This window comes from Anopheles ziemanni, assembly GCF_943734765.1.
Source record: "Anopheles ziemanni chromosome X unlocalized genomic scaffold, idAnoZiCoDA_A2_x.2 X_unloc_22, whole genome shotgun sequence".
NCBI classification, from domain to species: domain Eukaryota; kingdom Metazoa; phylum Arthropoda; class Insecta; order Diptera; family Culicidae; genus Anopheles; species Anopheles ziemanni.
Window position 1 is genome coordinate 277,501 of NW_026689788.1, and position 13,436 is coordinate 290,936.

Below are 13,436 nucleotides of genomic sequence, written 5' to 3' on the forward strand. Positions count from 1 at the left end.
CGCAACGCATCGGGTCCTCCCGGGGTACTTGGTGTTTGGATGCTGGCTTGGTGATTAAACACTTGATATTCCATCTTCGGATGAATTTCGGGTGTCACCTGTTGCCTAAGACCACTTGCATGTTTAGCTCGCCGTGGGGTAGCAAGCGTTGTGATCTAATGGCCTTACCGGGCAAACACTTTCGGTTCGTCAAGGACTTGGAGTGCCGGGACGGGTTGGCGGATCCATCACTCTGAGTATGCCGGGTTGATACTTGGGGTTGGTTTGGTTTTGGTGACCCAATACTAGATGTACCATCTCGGTGGTATGTCAGTATCACTCATACTCCAGACCACTTGCATGGTTAGCAAGCGTTGTGATCTAATGGCCCAACCGGGCAAACACTTTGGGTTCGCAAGGACTTAGAGTGCCGGGACGGGTTGGCGGATCCAACACTCTGGGTACCTCCGGGTACTTGGGGTTGGTTGAGGACTTGGTGAACAAACACTTGTTGTACACTCTCCGGATGTACTTCGGGTGTCACCTGTTGTCCGAGACCACTTGCATGGTTAGCAAGCGTTGTGGTCTAATGGCCCTACCGGGCAAACACTTTGGGTTCGCGAGGACTTAGAGTGCTGGTAGTGGTTGGCGGACCCAACACTCTGGGTACCTCCGGGTACTTGGGGTTGGTTGAGGACTTGGTGAACAAACACTTGATATACACTCTTCGGATGTACTTCGGGTATCGCCTGTTGTCCGAGACCACTTGCATGGTTAGCAAGCGTTGTGGTCTAATGGCCCTACCGGGCAAACACTTTGGGTTCGCGTGGACTTAGAGTGCTGGTAGTGGTTGGCGGACCCAACACTCTGGGTACCTCCGGGTACTTGGGGTTGGTTGAGGACTTGGTGAACAAACACTTGTTGTACACTCTCCGGATGTACTTCGGGTGTCACCTGTTGTCCGAAACCACTTGCATGGTTAGCAAGCGTTGTGGTCTAATGGCCCTACCGGGCAAACACTTTGGGTTCGCGAGGACTTGGAGTGCTGGTAGTGGTTGGCGGACCCAACACTCTGGGTACCTCCGGGTACTTGGGGTTGGTTGAGAACTTGGTGAAGATACCCCTGTCACCTTGTTCGAGGCCACTTGCATGGTCGCAAGCGTTGTGATACAATGGCCCTACCGGGCAAACACTTTGGGTTCGCAAGGACTTGGAGTGCCGGGACGGGTTGGCGGATCCAACACTCTGGGTACCTCCGGGTACTTGGGGTTGGTTGAGGACTTGGTGAGCAAACACTTGATATACGTTCTTCGGATGTACTTCGGGTGTCACCTGTTGTCCGAGGCCACTTGCATGGTCAACGGTTGAGGTGGTGATGGCGGGTCGGTGCTGTAGGGTGCCGGCCTGTTGGCTGCCTTGGCCGGGTTGGTTGGTTAACACTTGATTGAGCTTGCACCCGAGGGTAATGGCACTTGAAGGTGGGTACCGGCCGGCTGACCTGGTGTGATGGTTGGTTGGTGAACACTTGGCGGTACTTGCACTTGGCTGTGCTTGGACTTGAAGGTGGGATCCGGCTGGCCTAGGCCATTGGTGGTTGGTTGGTGGGTTAGCCCTTAGTTGGGCTGGCTGGCTGGCTGGCCATCGGTGGTGTGGTGTGTTGGGCGGTTGGTGAACACTTGGCGGTACTTGCACTTGGCTGTGCTTGGACTTGAAGGTGGGATCCGGCTGGCCTAGGCCATTGGTGGTTGGTTGGTGGGTTAGCCCTTAGTTGGGCTGGCTGGCTGGCTGGCCATCGGTGGTGTGGTGTGGTGTGGTGTGTGGAGTCGAGCATCGCGCGCCGTTGCCTTCTTCGGAGTGTTGTGGGTACGCAAGTGCTTGCAGTGCAAAGAGGTTGGTGATGGAGTGACATTGCCTTCACCATGGAGTTGCGGGTACTTAGGTACTTGCAAGGAGATGGTGGTATGGTGGTGTTGCTGTGTGGTGTTCGATTAGAAAGATATAATTTCTAAGTCCGGATTAGTGCTGTCAGTGGGGCCGCCGCTAACAGGTCCTGCACGGCCACCGTGGGGCTTGACTTGGCGCTATTCCGGACTTGGGGCGATCACGATGTCCCCGTGCGGGACTTAGAAGATGGAAGAACACAAGTACCCTTATCCCATGACTTGTGAGCGATTGGCATACGTTACCACATGAAGAGAAAAATTGGCTAAGTCCCGGATCCATATTATTTGAAGAGAAAAATCGGCTAAGTCCCGGATCCATATTATATGAAGAGAAAAATCGGCTAAGTCCAGGATCCATATCATATGAAGAGAAATATCGGCTAAGTCCAGGATCCATATATAATAACCTAATAATCGGCTAAGTCCAGGATCCGTATTATATGAAGAGAAAAATCGGCTAAGTCCAGGATCCATATATAATAACCTAATAATCGGCTAAGTCCAGGATCCATATTATATGAAGAGAAAAATCGGCTAAGTCCAGGATCCATATATAATAACCTAAAAATCGGCTAAGTCCAGGATCCATATAATATGATGAGAAAAATCGGCTAAGTCCCAGATTGGGTCTGTCAGACATACACTTTCAAGTTACCACACAAGCAAGCAAGAAGGCCGTGTGAAGGATCCATATGACATGAAGAGAAAAATTGGCTAAGTCCCAGATTGGGTCTGTCAGAAATACACTTCCAAGTTACCACACAAGCAAGCAAGATGGTCTAGTGATGGATCCATATGATATGAAGAGAAAAATCGGCTAAGTCCAGGATCCATATAATATGAAGAGAAAAATCGGCTAAGTCCCAGATTGGGTCTGTCAGAAATACACTTCCAAGTTACCACACAAGCAAGCAAGATGGCCTAGTGATGGATCCATATGATATGAAGAGAAAAATCGGCTAAGTCCCAGATTGGGTCTGTCAGAAATACACTTCCAAGTTACCACACAAGCAAGCAAGATGGCCTAGTGATGGATCCATATAATATGAAGAGAAAAATCGGCTAAGTCCCAGATTGGGTCTGTCAGAAATACACTTCCAAGTTACCACACAAGCAAGCAAGATGGCCTAGTGATGGATCCATATGATATGAAGAGAAAAATCGGCTAAGTCCAGGATCCATATAATATGAAGAGAAAAATCGGCTAAGTCCCAGATTGGGTCTGTCAGAAATACACTTCCAAGTTACCACACAAGCAAGCAAGATGGCCTAGTGATGGATCCATATGATATGAAGAGAAAAATCGGCTAAGTCCCAGATTGGGTCTGTCAGACATACACTATCAAGTTACCACACAAGCAAGCAAGATGGCCTAGTGATGGATCCATATGATATGAAGAGAAAAATCGGCTAAGTCCCAGATTGGGTCTGTCAGAAATACACTTCCAAGTTACCACATGAGCAAGCAAGATGGCCTAGTGATGGATCCATATAATATGCAGAGAAAAATCGGCTAAGTCCCAGATTGGGTCTGTCAGAAATACACTTCCAAGTTACCACATGAGCAAGCAAGTTACCACATGAAGAGAAAGCCGGCAAAGTCTGGGAATGTTACCACATGAACTGGAAAATGGGCAAAAACCTACCTTCACAGGGAACGTGAATAAGTAAGGCTGTAGACATCGGATCGACAAGCCAAAGACTGATATGGAAAGGAAATGAGTAGTACTAGCTTTCCTGAGAGTTGCAGAGCTTAGACTGCATATGAACGAAAGTTATTAAGCGTCAAAGTCAGAGAAGTTACCCAAAGGAACACAAGTTCCAACTTAGAGCATGTATACCGCCTAGACGGTAAGAGGTACGGCCAGGCTGAGGAATAAGGAAATGTTGGCCAACATGTTCCCTAACTATCCCCCGAAGACCGCAAAGCAATCCAACATCAACCAAGAAAGTTATAGCCCGATCAAGGAAACACCTACTTTGCACCGATATTGCACCAAATACATGTACCAAGCACCTTCGGTTGCATACCTGCAGGGGTTTACCATAGTAGGCCATGGAAGACCGATATACCGAACATAATCACTTTCTATCTCCTCGGGTGTTTGAGATAGCGCTTTGCGGTACAAGAACGAAAGTTAGACTTTATCTTGGTGCATCTTTTTGCCCGAGATCACAAGACCCTATCTACCAAGGCAAGAAAGTTGTGTGGGGACAAAATGTCCAAAAGTGCCCAAAGTGGCACACTTGAACCATATATTCGAGAAAAACACAAGTGTGGGCCCGAGCTAGCAAGTTGAAATGTTCTGACCGTCAGTAGCCCTAGTTGAGGTGCACTTATCATTATATGAGGCCAACGTGCCAGCTAGTCTCTAAAGGGGCGATATGGGTGTTCCAAGGTTTGTACCCAATTGAGGAAAAAACAGGGTAAGGTACGGTGTACCGCGAATAACTCGGGCTATAGATGTCCGATCGATGAGTTTGGCATATGTATGGAAAGGTCTCGACGAGACCTAACTACCCTGAAAGTATGAAGGCAAAGACTTGAATGACCGGGAAGTAATTAAGTGCACAAGTGGTAAAGTTGCACCAAAGTCCATGTTACCCGAAGTGGTACATGAACACCCAATATTCGACCAAAATACAAGTTTAGAGACGAGCTAGCGAGCTACATTGTTCAGACCGTCAGTAGCTCGCATCAAGACACGCATTTCATTATATTGAGCCTAGCCGCTAGCTCGACTCGAAGTCGGTCATATGGTTGGTTGATGGTTTGGACCGACCACGTGGTGTACCAAGGTTATGTACCTTTCATGAATTAAAACTCTGGCTGTATGGCACTGAGCGACAAGCTAAGGTGTGATTTGGAATAGTCTTGAGTGGGACTATTTAGGAAAAATGCGAACAAAAAATCACAAAGTCCTTGGGCGAAGCTATTAGCGAAACATAGAGCAAATTGGTACCAAAAACTATGGAAATGGGACTTGAGTCAAAAATAACCGCAAGTTGGAGAAGAGATAGCAAGCTTGCGTAGAACATTTATAACTAGTGCGTGGTATGACCAACAAAAATGTGTATGGGGCCAAGGCGCTGGCTGGCCTCCAAAGTGGTGATATGGGCGATTCAAAGTTTGTACCCAAGTATGAACAAGTATGGAAAAAACAGGGTAAGGTACCAAGTACCATGAATAACTTCGGCTGTAGATGGCCTAGCGAGGCAAACCGCATATCGTTGGAAAGGTATTGGGGAGACCTATCTACCCTGAAAGTTTCATGAGGCTGAGTTGAAAGACCACGGAGATATTAGGTGATGATGGTCCAATTCGGGGACCAAGTCGCAGGAAATGGCACTTGACCAAAATCACGCTTGGAAGGTGAATACCGGCTTACCGGTAAGAGATAGCGACTTGGCGTAGAATATTCATAAGTTGGGCGTGTAAAGACGCAACTTTCATTATATGGGGGCAACCCGGTCAGGGTGCTCCAAGTCGGTCGTTTGGTCGGTTTATGGTTTGGGCCGACCATGTGGTGTACCAAGAAGAGGTACCTTTCATGAATTATAACTCGGTCAGTTTGCCACCGAGCGACAAGTTGCGGTGTGTTTTGGAATGGTCTTGAGTGGGACTATCAAGCAAAAATACAAATAGAAAATCAGCTTGTCCATGGCCGAAGCTATTAGTGAAACATATAGCAAAATGGGTCCAAAAACGAATGAAATGGGACTTGGACCAAGAATAACGGCAAGTTGGAGAAGAGATAGCAAGTTGACGTAGAACATTTATATTTTGGGCATAGTATGACCAACAAAAAAGTATTTGGGGCCAAGGTGCTGGCTGGCCTCCAAAGTGGAGATATGGGCGATACAAAGTTTGTACCCAAGTACGAACAAGTATGGAAAAAACAGGGTAAGGTACCAAGTACCATTAATAACTTCGGCTGTATATGGCCGAGCGAGGCAAACGGCTCACCGTTGGAAAGGTCTCGGGGAGACCTATCTACCCTGAAAGTTTCATGAGGCTGAGTTGAAAGACCACGGAGATATTAGGTGATGATGGTCCAATTCGGGGACCAAGTCGCAGGAAATGGCACTTGACCAAAATCACCCTTGGAAGGTGAATACCGGCTTACCGGTAAGAGATAGCGACTTGGCGTAGAATATTCATAAGTTGGGCGTGTAGAGACGCAACTTTCATTATACGGGGGCAACCCGGTCAGGGTGCTCCAAGTCGGTCGTTTGGTCGGTTTATGGTTTGGGCCGACCACGTGGTGTACCAAGTTGAGGTACCTTTCATGAATTATAACTCGGTCAGTTTGCCACCGAGCAACAAGCTACGATGTGATTTGGAATGGTCCTGAGTAGGACTATTTGGGAAAAATACAAACAGAAAATTAGCTTGTCTATGGGCGAAGCTATTAGTGAAACATATGGCAAAATGGGTCCGAAAACGAATGAAATGGGACTTGGACCAAGAATAACGGCAAGTTGGAGAAGAGATAGCAAGTTGACGTAGAACAATTATATTTGGTGCATGGTATGACCAACAAAAAAGTATATGGGGCCAAGGTGCTGGCTGGCCTCCAAAGTGGAGATATGGGCGATCCAAAGTTTGTACCCAAGTACGAACAAGTATGGAAAAAACAGGGTAAGGTACCAAGTACCATTAATAACTTCGGCTGTAGATGGCCGAGCAAGACAAACGGCATACCGTTGGAAAGGTCTTGGGGAGACCTATCTACCCTGAAAGTTTCATGAGGCTGAGTTGAAAGACCACGGAGATATTAGGTGATGATGGTCCAATTCGGGGACCAAGTCGCAGGAAATGGCACTTGACCAAAATCACCCTTGGAAGGTGAATACCGGCTTACCGGTAAGAGATAGCGACTTGGCGTAGAATATTCAAAAGTTGGGCGTGTAGAGACGCAACTTTCATTATACGGGGGCAACCCGGTCAGGGTGCTCCAAGTCGGTCGTTTGGTCGGTTTATGGTTTGGGCCGACCACGTGGTGTACCAAGGTGAGGTACCTTTCATGAATTATAACTCGGTCAGTTTGCCACCGAGCGACAAGCTGCGGCGTGTTTTGGAATGGTCTTGAGTGGGACTATCAAGGAAAAATACAAATAGAAAATCAGCTTGTCCATGGCCGAAGCTATTAGTGAAACATATAGCAAAATGGGTCCAAAAACGAATGAAATGGGACTTGGACCAAGAATAACGGCAAGTTGGAGAAGAGATAGCAAGTTGGCGTAGAACAATTATATTTGGTGCATGGTATGACCAACAAAAAAGTATATGAGGCCAAGGTGCTGGCTGGCCTCCAAAGTGGAGATATGGGCGATCCAAAGTTTGTACCCAAGTATGGCAAAAACTGGTAGAGGTACCTTTCATGAATTACTGCTCAGGCTGTATGGCACTTAGCGGGACGCTTGGCTCTGGTATGGAATAGTCTTGAGTGGGACTATCAAGGAAAAATACGAACAAAAAATCACCATGTCCACGGACGAAGGTATTAGCGAAACTTAGAGCGAAATTGCGACCAAGTCGCTGGAAATGGCCCTTGGACCAAGTATACCGTCAAGGCGGTACGAGATAGCGAGTTGACGTGGAACATTTATAAGTTTGCCTACACGAGACGAAAGTTTAGTTATATGGGGCCAACCCGCTCAGGGTTGTCCAAGTCGGTCATATGGCTGATCGAAATTTTCGACCAAGTACTGAGAAAACAGGGTAAGGTACCGTGTACCTCGAATAACTTTGGCTGTAGATGTCCGAGCGAGGCAAACGGCATAGCGTTGGAAAGGTCTTGAGGTGTTCTAGGCACCCTGAAAGTTTGAAAAGGCTATCTGGAAAACTCGTGGAGATATTAGAGAAACATTGGGCCCAAAAGATACCAAGTCGCAGGAAATGGGCCCTCCAAGAACACCCTAAAATCCCAATTACGGCTAAGTTGCAGGCCAGCTAGCGAAGTGAAATGTTCTAGGCATAACTAGAACACGTTAATGCGCAACTTTTTGAATCAGAACTTTTTTCGATATCTGGCCCCCAAAGGGGGGATATGGGCGATCAAAGGATTTTTCCAAGTTTCGGTACTTTTTACGGTATCGCTCATAGCTCCGGCTGTATGCAAGCAAATGACAATCTAAGACATGATTTGGAAAGGTATTGAGCAGTACTAACTTACGTTAGAACACAGCGAAGCGCTATCGGTTCATGGCAAGGCCGATATAAGCAGTCAAAGATGAAAAATGTTGACAAAATGAACAAAAATTACCTTGGTACGCGAATAGCGGCCAGGGATGAAGAGGTACGAAGGTGGTGTAGAAGAATTATAATTAGGGCTTGGTACGCTCTAAATGTTTGCCGAAGACCGCAAAGCGCTCAGACCCATAGAAAGTGGCCATTTGGGCCGAACAGTGCGTGCAAAGAGGTGAAAATGCAAAAATTGCACTTTGGGGGGCGATTTGCGGGGGGAAGGAGGGGTCGGAGGGCAAAATGTCCCTTGACCAAAAAGTCTTATCTCGTCGAGATCTACAACATTGCCGAAGACCGCAAAGCGCTAGCTCGCAATCGAAAAATCGAGAATTTGAAAATTTTCTAAGTCTTGGGCTCCCTAAGGAAAAGTTTCAAAAATCACGTTTGTCCCCAATTTTGAAGGGGAAGGAGTCGGTTCCGGGGCATGGTGTCTTCGGCAAAAAGTCTTATCTTTTTGCGTACTTTCGACTAGTTCAATAAAAATTTTTGACCCAAAATTTGTTCGGCGGACCCCTAGGTCGAAAAACCCGAAAAAAGTCGAAAAAAGTCGAAAATGTCGAAAAATGAGAAAACCTCATATTCGGACTCTACACGAGCCCCAGATATTGAAAAGTGAAATCCGCGGTCGATTTGGAACAAAAAATTGACCTAGGCAAAGTTGTATGGAGGTAGGGACCCCTGAGAAAAAAGTTTAGTCCCGAGGCTCCTTGGACCACCAAGTCCCTAGGTCGGACCAAAATCGGAAAAAATCCGACCAAAGTCGAAAGTGTCGAAAATTTAAAAAAACCCCTTTTGGGGCCCTATGGCCTCCCTAGATAATGAAAAGTGAGGTCCGCGGCCGATCCGGAAGAAAAACTTGACCTAGGCAAACTTGTATGACGGTGGGGACCCAAAAAAATTTCGATGAGTGTAGTTTAGACAGGCCGGAAAATGTATCGGTGGTCCGTATCAAGGGACGTCTTTTAGTTCCATGGGGTGGTGGTCGTCGAACAAAGTCGCCTAGGTCGACCACCAGAAAGACCAGTCGTGTTGTAATGGATGTTTTGACCACTTTACTAGGGAAACCTAGTAGGTCGAAGCAAATTTGGGGTTCGAGATGAGTTGGTGAAAGTTGGTCCAACCTAGGTGTGCTTGGTGGAGGTTGACCATGAAAGTAGAGCATGATGGGAATGACCATAACTTTGGTTCTAGATGTCAGATCGGTACACTTTCGGCAGTTTTGGAAAGGTGAAGGCCTGCTCTAGCTATGTTTCCTACTAAGCTGAGCGCCTACTAGTGACCCGGAGGAGGTATTAAGGGTCAAAGGCAAAAAGGGGTACCCTAAAGTGCGTGTGACCAAGAAAATGGGAAAAACGGTATCGCCTATAGCTCAGGCTGTATGGCTCGGATCGGAAAGCTTGGATATGCGTTGGAAAGGTCTTGACGAGCGCTAGCTATGTGTCCTACCAAGCGAAGCGCTAGGTGTTGAGCAAGTCGGTCATATTAGAGGGCAAAGGTGAAAAATGGTGGTTTAGAGGCGAAAATTCACCTTATGATCGAAAATAGCGGGCGAACGATAAGAGCTACGAACACGGCGTAGAACAATCATAAGTACGTTACCACAAGACCTAACTTTGGCCAATATAGAGCGAGAAGATCGGAGGTACCCATCAGGGTGATATGGCTGGTTCAAAGTTGGACCAAAACGAGACTTGAGAAATGGGTTGAAACACGGTATCGCGAATAACTCAGGCTGTATGGAACGGATCGACATGCTAAGATCAGTGTTGGAAAGGTCGAACCGAGCGCTAACTATAATCCCAAACAACCGAAGCGCTAAGTGTTGAGCAAAACTGAGTTATTAAGCGACAAAGTGGAAAAATAATACCAAAATTTCCAAAAATCACACAAGACCAAGAATACCGAGCAGGCGGTAAGAGATAGCGGGTTGACGTAGAATACTTATAAGTTTGCCTCTACGAGACCTAAAAGTCGTCCATAGACAGCGAGAAGATCGGACCACTCTGGAAGGGTGATACGAGTGGTCAAAAATTGGCAAAAATGAAACATGGCTAAAATGGATTTGACTTGTGCACCATGTAGCTCCGGCTGTATGGCATGGATTGTAAAGCTAGGATGTGTTTTTTAAAGGTAACACCCAGCGCTAGATACGACTAGAAGAAAGCAAAGCGCTAACTAGCATGATTTGGAAGTTATTAAGCGTCAAAGTCGAAAAATGTTACCAAAATTGAAACTCGAGTACATTGGGCCAAAAAGTACAAGTTGTGAAATTTGGACTTACGAGTAAAATACCGAGCAGGCGGTAAGAGATAGAGACTTGGTGTAGAACAATTATAAGTTGGGCATGTTATAACCTATATTTGGCCCGAACATAGTCTCGAGATCGGTGGTACCTAAAAGGGTGGTACAGGTGTTAGATGGTTTTCCCAGAGCATAAGCTCCACATGATATGGAAAACGGGAAACATCATAACTTCGGCTGTATGGCATGGAATGGAACGAACAAGGTATCGATGGAAAGAGAAAAGGTAGCGCTAACTATAATTCCTTCCAAGCAAAGCGCTAGCATGTGACCGTTTGGGTGTTATTGTGAGTCAAAGTCTGAAATTGTTACCACGAGAGGCGAAAATCCAACTAAGTCCATGAATACCGGGCTGGCGGTAAGAGATACGGCTTGGCCGTAGAACATTTATAAGTTGGCCAAGACAAGGCCTAAGTTTCGTCCATAGACGACAAGAAGATCGAAGATACCTGAAGGTGAGATATGGGCGTCCCAAAGTGGGCCTTTGAAAAAGTGACAAACTTCCCTTATAACAGCATACACCAAATATCTCTGGCTCTATGGCACCGAATAAGAAGTTGAGCTCAGCGACAGAAAGGTGATAGTCAGCGCTAAATATCATACGAACAGAGTGAAGCGCTAAAGGGAAAGGATCTTGGTGATATAAGGTGACAAAGTCGAGAAAAGTTGCCTCAAAATCATGAAAAATGTGAAAAAATGGCTAAGTCCCGGGTGCCTTAAGGGCAGGTTAATCGAATGTACCGAGCTGGCGGTACGAGATAGAGACTTGGTGTAGAACAATTATATGTTTGGCATGGCAAGACCTACATTCGGCCAATACAAAGTGAGAAGATCAAAGATACCCGCAAGGGTGATATTGGTGTCCAAAGGAAAAAAGCACTAAGTCTTGGGAAACTTATATGAAGAAAAAGGACCCTGATGGGTCATATGGGATGGATCGAAAAATCGGCTAAGTCCCAAAATGGGGATGTCAGAACTACACTCATGTGTTACCACATCAAGCAAGGCAAACTTATATGAAGGAAAGGACCCTGATGGGTCATATGGTATTGATCGAAAAATCGGCTAAGTCCCAAAATGGGGATGTCAGAACTACACTCAAATGTTACCACACCAAGCAAGGCAAACTTATATGAAGCAAAGGACCCTGATGGGTCATATGGTATTGATCGAAAAATCGGCTAAGTCCCAAAATGGGGATGTCAGAACTACACTCAAATGTTACCACACCAAGCAAGGCAAACTTATATGAAGCAAAGGACCCTGATGGGTCATATGGTATTTTACGAAAAATCGGCTAAGTCCCAAAATGGGGATGTCAGAACTACACTCATGTGTTACCACACCAAGCAAGGCAAACTTATATGAAGCAAAGGACCCTGATGGGTCATATGGTATTTTACGAAAAATCGGCTAAGTCCCAAAATGGTGATGTCAGAACTACACTAAAATGTTACCACACCAAGCAAGGCAAACTTATATGAAGGCAAGGACCCTGATGGGTCATATGGTATTTTACGAAAAATCGGCTAAGTCCCAAAATGGTGATGTCAGAACTACACTAAAATGTTACCACACCAAGCAAGGCAAACTTATATGAAGGCAAGGACCCTGATGGGTCATATGGTATGGATCGAAAAATCGGCTAAGTCCCAAAATGGGGATGTCTGAACTACACTCAAATGTTACCACATCAAGCAAGGCAAACTTATATGAAGGAAAGGACCCTGATGGGTCATATGGTATTTTACGAAAAATCGGCTAAGTCCCAAAATGGGGATGTCAGAACTACACTCATGTGTTACCACACCAAGCAAGGCAAACTTATATGAAGGCAAGGACCCTGATGGGTCATATGGTATTTTACGAAAAATCGGCTAAGTCCCAAAATGATGATGTCAGAACTACACTCAAATGTTACCACACCAAGCAAGGCAAACTTATATGAAGCAAAGGACCCTGATGGGTCATATGGTATTGATCGAAAAATCGGCTAAGTCCCAAAATGGGGATGTCAGAACTACACTCAAATGTTACCACACCAAGCAAGGCAAACTTATATGAAGGCAAGGACCCTGATGGGTCATATGGTATTTTACGAAAAATCGGCTAAGTCCCAAAATGGGGATGTCAGAACTACACTAAAAAGTTACCACACCAAGCAAGGCAAACTTATATGAAGCAAAGGACCCATATGGGTCATATGGTATTTTACGAAAAATCGGCTAAGTCCCAAAATGATGATGTCAGAACTACACTCAAATGTTACCATACCAAGCAAGGCAAACTTATATGAAGGCAAGGACCCTGATGGGTCATATGGTATTTTACGAAAAATCGGCTAAGTCCCAAAATGATGATGTCAGAACTACACTCAAATGTTACCACACCAAGCAAGGCAAACTTATATGAAGCAAAGGACCCTGATGGGTCATATGGTATTGATCGAAAAATCGGCTAAGTCCCAAAATGGGGATGTCAGAACTACACTCAAATGTTACCACACCAAGCAAGGCAAACTTATATGAAGGCAAGGACCCTGATGGGTCATATGGTATGGATCGAAAAATCGGCTAAGTCCCAAAATGGGGATGTCTGAACTACACTCAAATGTTACCACATCAAGCAAGGCAAACTTATATGAAGGAAAGGACCCTGATGGGTCATATGGTATTTTACGAAAAATCGGCTAAGTCCCAAAATGGGGATGTCAGAACTACACTCATGTGTTACCACACCAAGCAAGGCAAACTTATATGAAGGCAAGGACCCTGATGGGTCATATGGTATTTTACGAAAAATCGGCTAAGTCCCAAAATGATGATGTCAGAACTACACTCAAATGTTACCACACCAAGCAAGGCAAACTTATATGAAGCAAAGGACCCTGATGGGTCATATGGTATTGATCGAAAAATCGGCTAAGTCCCAAAATGGGGATGTCAGAACTACACTCAAATGTT